Raw genomic sequence first — 8,538 nt, 5'->3', positions numbered from 1 at the left:
TTTAAATCGAATGAATTATTGCTTAGTTTATATACACATAGGTTTTTCGTACAAGTGCAAGTCAACGGCCGTCTGGTGTAGTGGTAAGTGACATGGTCACTACACAAGGGGGTCGCGGGTTCGAATCCCGCCAAGGGAAGGTATTTGTATGATAAATATAAATGTCTTTTCCAGGGTTATGGATGTATCTTAAATATATGTATGTGTTTAATAAAGATCTTACATTTATTTCCGTTATCTGGTACCTGTAACACAAGTTCTTTACGAACTTATCACGGGACTAGTTAACGTGGTGTGATTGTTAGTAAATATTTATTGTTTATTTATTATATTAATTAAAAAGTAACAAACCCTGAGGCTTTGAAATCGAATTAAATAAAAAAAAAAACCATATCGTGAATACGCGTTAGACACGTACTTATACTATAGAATGAAAGACTAAAGCGGATTATCAGCTTAATGAAAACCGAAATAAGCACATTTCGATAAAAGCCAGCGAGGCGTAGGCACGTAGAGATCCGAAGCGGGCGTTTGAAGCTACGTCGTAGCTCCGTAGCATGGCTACGACGTAACACCAGTTACGGCATTACGTTTAAAATTTGGCATACGAACATTACCAAAACGTGACTAGAATGATGTATTTTCCTAGAATTTAATATTTTTGAATAATATGTCGGAGAAGCCACAATTATTAACACTATCGTCAGACATCGTAGGGGCAAATAGGGTGATCGAGCTTGAGATGGTTGGACGAGCTCACAGTCCACCTGGTCTTAAGTGGTTACTGAAGCCCATAGATATCTACAACGTAAATGCGCCACCCATCTTGAGATATAAGTTCTAAGATCTCAGTATAGTTACAACGGCTGCCCTACTCTTCAGACCGAAACGCATTACTGCTTCACGGCAGAAACAGGCAGGGTGGTGGCACCTACCCGTGCGGACTCACAAGAGGTCCTACCACCAGTAATACATAAGAGGTCCTACCACCACTAAAGTATTCGAAACGTGGAAAATTCAAATAAACAATAGTTTGCTGATGTATGATGTGAGCAAAATGATGAAATTAACCATTATTCGGGTTAAAGATATTCTTTATTCTCAAAAGAATCACATAAATTCACTTAAATGAGAACATTAAAATAGTTACAATGAATTCAGATCGTGCAGTACATGAAAATAATTTACAGTAACAACATGCGGTGCTATGACAATATATTTAACAAAAACTATAAAGATTATTATTTTCTTAAAATGTATAAACAGGGTAGATTACCACAGAAGCGAGGTAAGTATTTAATCATGCACTCGACTCGATTCATGAAAGCATTAGAAAATAATAATAAAAAAAAAACAATAAACGATCAACTATTTCACCACTTAAATAACCCAATAAGCTTTATAGTAGAAGAAAAATCACAATATTAAACGCATGTTATAATAAAATTTAATTGTAAAAAGAGATTGGGCTCGTCCGGGATTTGAACCCGGGACCTCTCGCACCCGAAGCGAGAATCATACCTCTAGACCAACGAGCCACGTAAGCTCGTGTCAAAACACTGAAGTAGATTCAAAGTCTCATACTCAAAGCTACGGCAACTTCATCGGGTCGTGCTGGCGAAAATGAGCTTTTGTTTCATTTATTATTTTTTCCAAAGCTCTATATATGGCACAAAAAAAGAAAAAACGTTGTACAAAATCTAAATCTTTAGGTGCAAGTGAAATAATCAAGAAGTAATTTATGTCATTTAAGAAAAAAGCACAGTTATTATTGTATAAATTACTCAGCATAACTAAATTTTCATGCCATCCGTGCAGGTTGAGGCAATTTATGCTATTTTCAAATCGGAACGAATTCCCGACTTCCGACAACTTCCGGCGGGAGCCGACAGTCTGCGGCGCACCTCGGGTTCCATTATATCTATGTTCACCTGTATATATCACCTGAAGTAAATAGTAATAGAAGTATGCTTGATTTAAAAAAAAATGCTTTTCAATTTTTTCAATGTGTTCGAGTTTTTTTTTTTATTTATTGTTTATATGAGTGGACGAGCTCACAGCCCACCTGGTGTTAAGTGGTTACTGGAGCCCATAGACACCTACAACGTAAATGCGCCACCCATCTTGAGATATAAGTTCTAAGGTCTCAAATATAGTTACTGCGGCTGCCCTACCCTTCAAACCGAAACGGATTACTGCTTCATGGCAGAAATAGGCAGGGTGGTGGTACCTACCCGTGCGGACTCAACAGAGGTCCTATACCATACCTACAACCGCTTATATCAGTGTAGGATCAAAATCCAATCCATACCTGTATAATGACATGCGATTCGTAAAAACAGATAAATACATATCAATACATAAAATGATACACATTTTACAGATTTTAAAATTATAATTTTCTCTCAGTGAACGAAAATTTGTATAATTCAAAGCATTCAAGTTAGAAATTTATCTTTGATTCATTATTTATAAACTCTCTAGAAAGTCCTCTAAAGAAACTTTGACAAACAAAAAAATTATTATATTTTAAGTAATTAAGAATGGATTACTAAGAAAATCGTACACTAACTTTAGTTAAATTCAAAGATCCTTTAGTATTTAAGTAAAGGATAATTATTAACACTTAAAATCACCGTAATCCAAGTCTTACTGAACTTTGGAATCATTATAATAATAACTGTCTGAAATTGGAATGAATAATTAAAGAAAGTTTTTATTCTCTATATATGTTAAAGAAATAAACAGTGTTTTTTGCCGAAGATGGAAAGTCGTGCTCACGGCCCGCCCAGTTTTAAGTGGTTACCAAAGCCGCAAACTATAAAGGTCCTTTAGATCGAAATTCTAATTGAACTGGCTCTTAAGACGTCCATGATAGGACATAGACATAGTATTAGAGTAGGTTCCAGAAATCTGTGTTTTTCATATAATTAAAGATCACATTGACAGCGAATTAAAGGCGAATAAAAAAATTAAAAATCACACTAGGTTTACTGGTGGTAGGACGTCTTCTGAGTCTGCACGAGTAGGTACCACCACCCTGCCTATTTCTACCGTGAAGCAGTAATGCGTTTCGTTTTGAAGGGTGGTGCAGCCGTTCTACTGTTACAAGTGAGACCTTAGAACTCATATCTCAAGGTGGGTGGCAGCATTTACGTTGTAAATGTCTATGGTTTCCGGTAGCCACTCAACACCAGGTGGGCCGTGAGCTCGTCCAACCAGCTAAGTAATAAAAAAACCACATCGAAGCGTCAATTGATCTGACTAGCAGTATATACTCATTAATTGACCATAACTAAAATAATACTTCAAAAAATTTAAGGACTCCATTAAACATTTTTTTTTCTACCTTTGCTGATAGCCTTGAGAGGCTATTTCAGCTTCGCCCTAACGTTTGTAGGTGAGCTCGCGGGGCTCAACCGGAGAGTTGCTAACACTGACCCTAGCAAGAGCAATGATTCGCAGAATCTACCACCGAATCGGAAACGCGACCCACTGAGAAGATCCGGCGAGAAACTCAGTGGGCTGTGTCTATAGGTTAGTTCGCTCGTCGAGCCCTTCGTCGCAAGCGACGGGTTCCACGAGGACGGTGACCGGCCATTAAACATAGCATCGCTATGTAATTATGATAGGACGCTTTGTAAGCTCGCACGAATAGATGCCACGATGATGGTCTATTTCTACTGCATTTTTGCCAAATGCCAAATGAATTCAGTCAGTACATACATGTACTGACTGAATTGTGTTAGCATTTTTTGTTTTTGTTTTTTAAACAATCACGTCACGTTAACTGGTCCCGTGATAAGTTCGTAAAGAACTTGTGTTACAGGTACCAGATAACGGAAATAAATGTAAGATTTTTATTATACACACACATATATTTAATAGACATCCATAACCCTGGAAAAGACATTTATATTTATCATACAAATATCTTCCCTTGGCGGGATTCGAACCCGCGACCCCCTTGTGTAGTGACCATGTCACTTACCACTACACCAGACGGCCGTTAAACTGTGAAGAAACGATGCGTTCATGTTTGAAGATATATGTTTTAAAGGGGCATTATTCAAGTTGTATGGTCCCTTAAAAACACTTACTTATCTACAACGTAAATGCGCCACCCACCTTGAGATATAAGTTCTAAGATCTCAGTATAGTAACAACGGCTGCCCCACTCTTCAAACCGAAACGCATTACTGCTTCACGGCAGAAATAGGCAGGGTGGTGGTACCTACCCGCGCGGGCTCTCAAGAGGTCCTACCACCAGTATAAAGTATCAGTGTTTACCGCGGTCTCGTTCGCCCATTAAGGAAACGTTACTTCTTTTTGGTAAAATATAACAAGAACGGACTAGGCTAGCTTAGTCGGCCAATGTATACAATCAATTATCGTTCCAACTATTGTAGTTTTCATCTAATATGCAAAATAGTGGGCCCGCAAACCCGCCGGCGATTAAGATTGATAACATTCGGGTGCTTAGATACATCGACAGGGACCGATCGTGATCTATTGTAATACGGAAAGTTGTTGTTGGGCCATGAAACAAACGAAAGAAAAAACATTGTTTAATTACCTTTTAACACAATTTTAAATTATGTCGTTTGAATAAGACGGGCACACGATTTTGGATTTGATGAATAATAATCACGATGCCCGTTTTAGTGTGTGTCAAAGTTCCATATTACATATTACATTATTTATATAATATACTTTAAAACGGAACACACAACTACATCGGGGCGGATAGAGGTAGGGTAGTGGTACCCATTGAAACTTTAGTATTTTTTACTGCTGGTAGGACCTCTTGTGAGTTCGCACGGGTTGGTACCACCACCGTCCCTATTTTTACCGAGAAGCCAGAAATAGGCGGGGTGGCTGTACCTACCCATGCGGACTTACAAGAGGTCCTACCAATAGGAATTACGCAAATAAAAATTTTGCGGGTTTGATTTTTATTGCACGATGTTATTCCTTCATCGTGGAAGTCAATCGTGAATTTAGTTAAGTACGTATTTCATTAGAAAAATTGGTATCCGCCTGCAGAATTCGAACACCGTTGCATCGCTAGATACGAATGCACAGGACGTCTTATCCTTAGGCCACGACGACTTTAATGGCCGATTTCATTCGTATTTAGTTTTCAGTAACACATTAAAATGCAATTCAATGTGAAAAGTAAACCTTGTCAATTATTTGTTCATTTAAATCGGTTCATATTGTAACCTCTTTTTTGTTAATTCTTCTTGCTCGTTCTGCCATACGATAAATTTCAAGAAAGAGCGAAATTTTCAGTTTTCTATCGCTAGTAAATGAGCCCGCGTATTTTATGGCCCGACTGACTAACCAGCCTACTGAGACATTAGAAGCTAGGACAGACCGCTGTCAATCAGCGGATCACTAGCGCCACCTACATACGGTAGTCGGTAATTAACACACATTTGCTTGCCCTGTGGAATTCAATCTCAAAGGTTCATTAGTTTTAGTTTGTATAAGCCATCTATACTAATAGTGGTGGTACTAATCTATAGTGGTTTTTACGGATGTTATAACTACTGAGCTGTGCCTCCGATTGACTTGAAATAGAAAATACATGTACTCAATGGATAGGCTAATATATATATGAGTGTTGGACTCCCTACACCAGTTGCGGGGGCGTTAATAATGAGAATCTTTGTGGGGGTGAGAAATAATAATTTAAATATAAATGCCCAGCGAAGCGGACGGGTACAGCTAGTTTTTTATATAAATAGTAGTGTGTGTGCGTTTGTCTTCTGTACGTTGCTAAGACGTTCATCCGATTGTCATGATACTTGGTACAGTTATTAATAAATGGAAAATGTCTGTCATAGTAATCAATGTACTAAAGATAAGTGACTTGCGAATCATTTCAAGAAATCTATATGTTTCATACAGTTTGTGATAGTCAAGTCGGAGCGTGACCGAATTCCACTTGTTTGTATTATAAGTGCTGCTCCACCGACACTAAGAATTCTCAGCGCTGACCATCAGAAAAAACACTAAATTATAAATTAGAATTGATAACCGAATATTCCGTTTACCCCTTAATCCTAAGCAAATGGAAAATTTCTCATTCATAATAATAAACCGAAGAGTTTATACAGTAATCCGATTTTCTTGTTTAGTTCAAGAGATCCCTTAAATAACCGTGAACTGTGTTTGAATAACATTACGACGAAAGTTCGAGAAGGTTATATCGTATTTGCGAGGCGATCCCGGATCAAGAAATGGATTTGAACGTGAACTCTCAAACAACGAACACAAGGAACACTTCCAAGGAACTTGGCAAGGACTCCGCAACGAAGGAAGGCTACAAAAGGTCAATTTGTTATATGAAATCGCATATGGAACTATTTTTTAGGGTTTCGTGAAAAAAAAGAGGCCTTAAATCTATTTCGGAAACGAGCTTTGTATCTCTATGAAAAAGCAGTAAGAATTCGCACTGAACCTTCTTTCTGAATTGTTTAGGATTTATTTTTCGCAGATTTATTTTACACTAGATGATGACCGAGTCTTGCTCGGTTTTTTTTTTTGATAACGCCATCTTGTTGTGTCTCTAAAGCGGTTAGTTGCCCTCAATTAAGAAAATAGTATTATTATTCGCCAATAGATGTCGGGAAGAGTTGATTATTGAAAACACGAATAAAACAACCTTTCCTGAAAATAAATCGTAGCTAGATCGATTTATCGCCCCCGAAATCCCCTGTATACTAAATTTTATGAAAATCGTTGCAGCAGTTTCCGAGATTCAGATTATATCTATTTATTAATATACAAGAATTGCTCGTTTAAAGTTATAAGATTTACAACAAAAAACATTACAAGTTGTAAGTATGTCTAATAATGCGACGTCAATCTCATATTTCAACAACGCGGCCGTAACGCCGGTCGGCAATAAAGAAAAAATAGTGCCAAACGAATCAAGGAGGTACTTCTGTGAAGAATCTGTTCCATTTGAGCTATGTCAGAGATTGTAACTCAATTAAAAGTTATTTGAAAATGTATCGAGATTATTTGAAGCCTTGAATAAACACCGAAGGAAATTAAGATATGAGAGTTTTAATCTGATTCGTTTATGATGGAATATATGGATTTTTTTTTTTTGTTTTTTTTTTTTTAAAAACAATCACGCCACGTTAACTGTTCCCGTGATAAGTTCGTAAAGAACTTGTGTTACAGGTACCAGATATCGGAAATAAATGTAAGATTTTTATTATACACATACATATATTTAATATACATCCATAACCCTGGAAAAGACATTTATATTTATCATACAAATATCTTCCCTTGGCGGGATTCGAACCCGCGACCCCCCAGTGTAGTGACCATGTCACTTACCACTACACCAGACGGACGTTAATTTAAAAATAACATTAGCATTTCGGTTTGAAGGGTGTCAGAGCCGTTTTATCGTAAAAACGGAGACCTTAGAAGTCAAAATGTTTATGGACTCCAGTAATCACTTAATAACAGGTGGGTCGCGAGCTCATCTAACCATATAAAAAAATAAAACGCTATTAAGACCAACAATTTAGTTAAATACTGCTTATGCTCTTTTTCTTTTAAACGTAGGCATTTCTAAATTTTTGTCAGTAATTAAATACATTTCAATTTCATTTTTACGAAAAAAAAATATAAAGTTTTTACTGGTGGTAGGACCTCTTGTGTGTCCGCACGGGTAGGTACCACCACCCTGCTTATTTCTGCCGTGAAGCAGTAATTCGTTTCGGTTTGAAGGGTGGGGCAGCCGCTGTAGCTATATTGAGACCTTAGAACTTAAATCGCAAGGTGGGTGGCGCATTTACGTTGTAGATGTCTATGGACTCCGGTAACTACTTAGCACCAGGTGGGCTGCGAGCTCATCCACCCATCTAAGCAATAAATATAAAAAAAAGTTGTTTTTCTATTAACTTATTTTAGCATTAGTCGAGTGGACGTGTTTACGGCCCACCTGATTGTAAGCAGCTACTGTAGTCCATGGGCAATAGAACTATAATACTCACTCCGAACTCAAGAAATCGAATCCAAGTATCTCCCACCATTGAAAACGGAGCATGCGACTGCTACATTTCAAAAATCTATATATAGGTATATAAAAATGAACTGCTGTTCGTTAGTCTTGCTAAAACTGGAGAACTGCTTTTTTTTTTTTTTTTTTTCCACAGGAGAAAATCGCCGGATCCCCACCCGCACAGCAGGTGGGGTATGTGGGAGTCGAACCTCACTAAAAACTCCTGCCGCTCACAGCCGGCGCCCTACCCCGGACCGGGTGGGAACCCAGTCGGAGCTATTGAGACGGCGGGACAGGGTTTACGCAGTGCACATTACATCCATCCCGCCGTCCCCCAGACGCCGGACCGGCGGCCGCCAGCAACACGACCGCCGGTTCCCTCGGTCGACGGGCCAAGAGCCCGATTGATAGCGCCGCGCTACACCTTCCCCCGGAGCGGTCGGGGGAACGCGACCTACCACGCCGCCCCACGCCTAGGTTGCTCCCCGCACAAAGCGGGTGGA

At 38.6% G+C, this 8,538-nt stretch overlaps 1 non-coding gene across 1 annotated transcript; it reads right to left on the bottom strand.

The window, feature by feature from the left end:
- Nucleotides 1-1,466: 1,466 nt before the first annotated feature.
- TRNAP-CGG (transfer RNA proline (anticodon CGG)) lies at nucleotides 1,467-1,538 on the bottom strand. Its single transcript has one exon. It is a non-coding gene; the product is annotated as a tRNA-Pro (tRNA).
- Between the last annotated feature and the right edge of the window lie 7,000 nt (nucleotides 1,539-8,538).

Source organism: Bombyx mori, chromosome 16 (genome assembly GCF_030269925.1).
Source record: "Bombyx mori chromosome 16, ASM3026992v2".
Lineage (NCBI taxonomy): Eukaryota > Metazoa > Arthropoda > Insecta > Lepidoptera > Bombycidae > Bombyx > Bombyx mori.
This window is presented reverse-complemented; position numbering and strand designations above follow the sequence as displayed.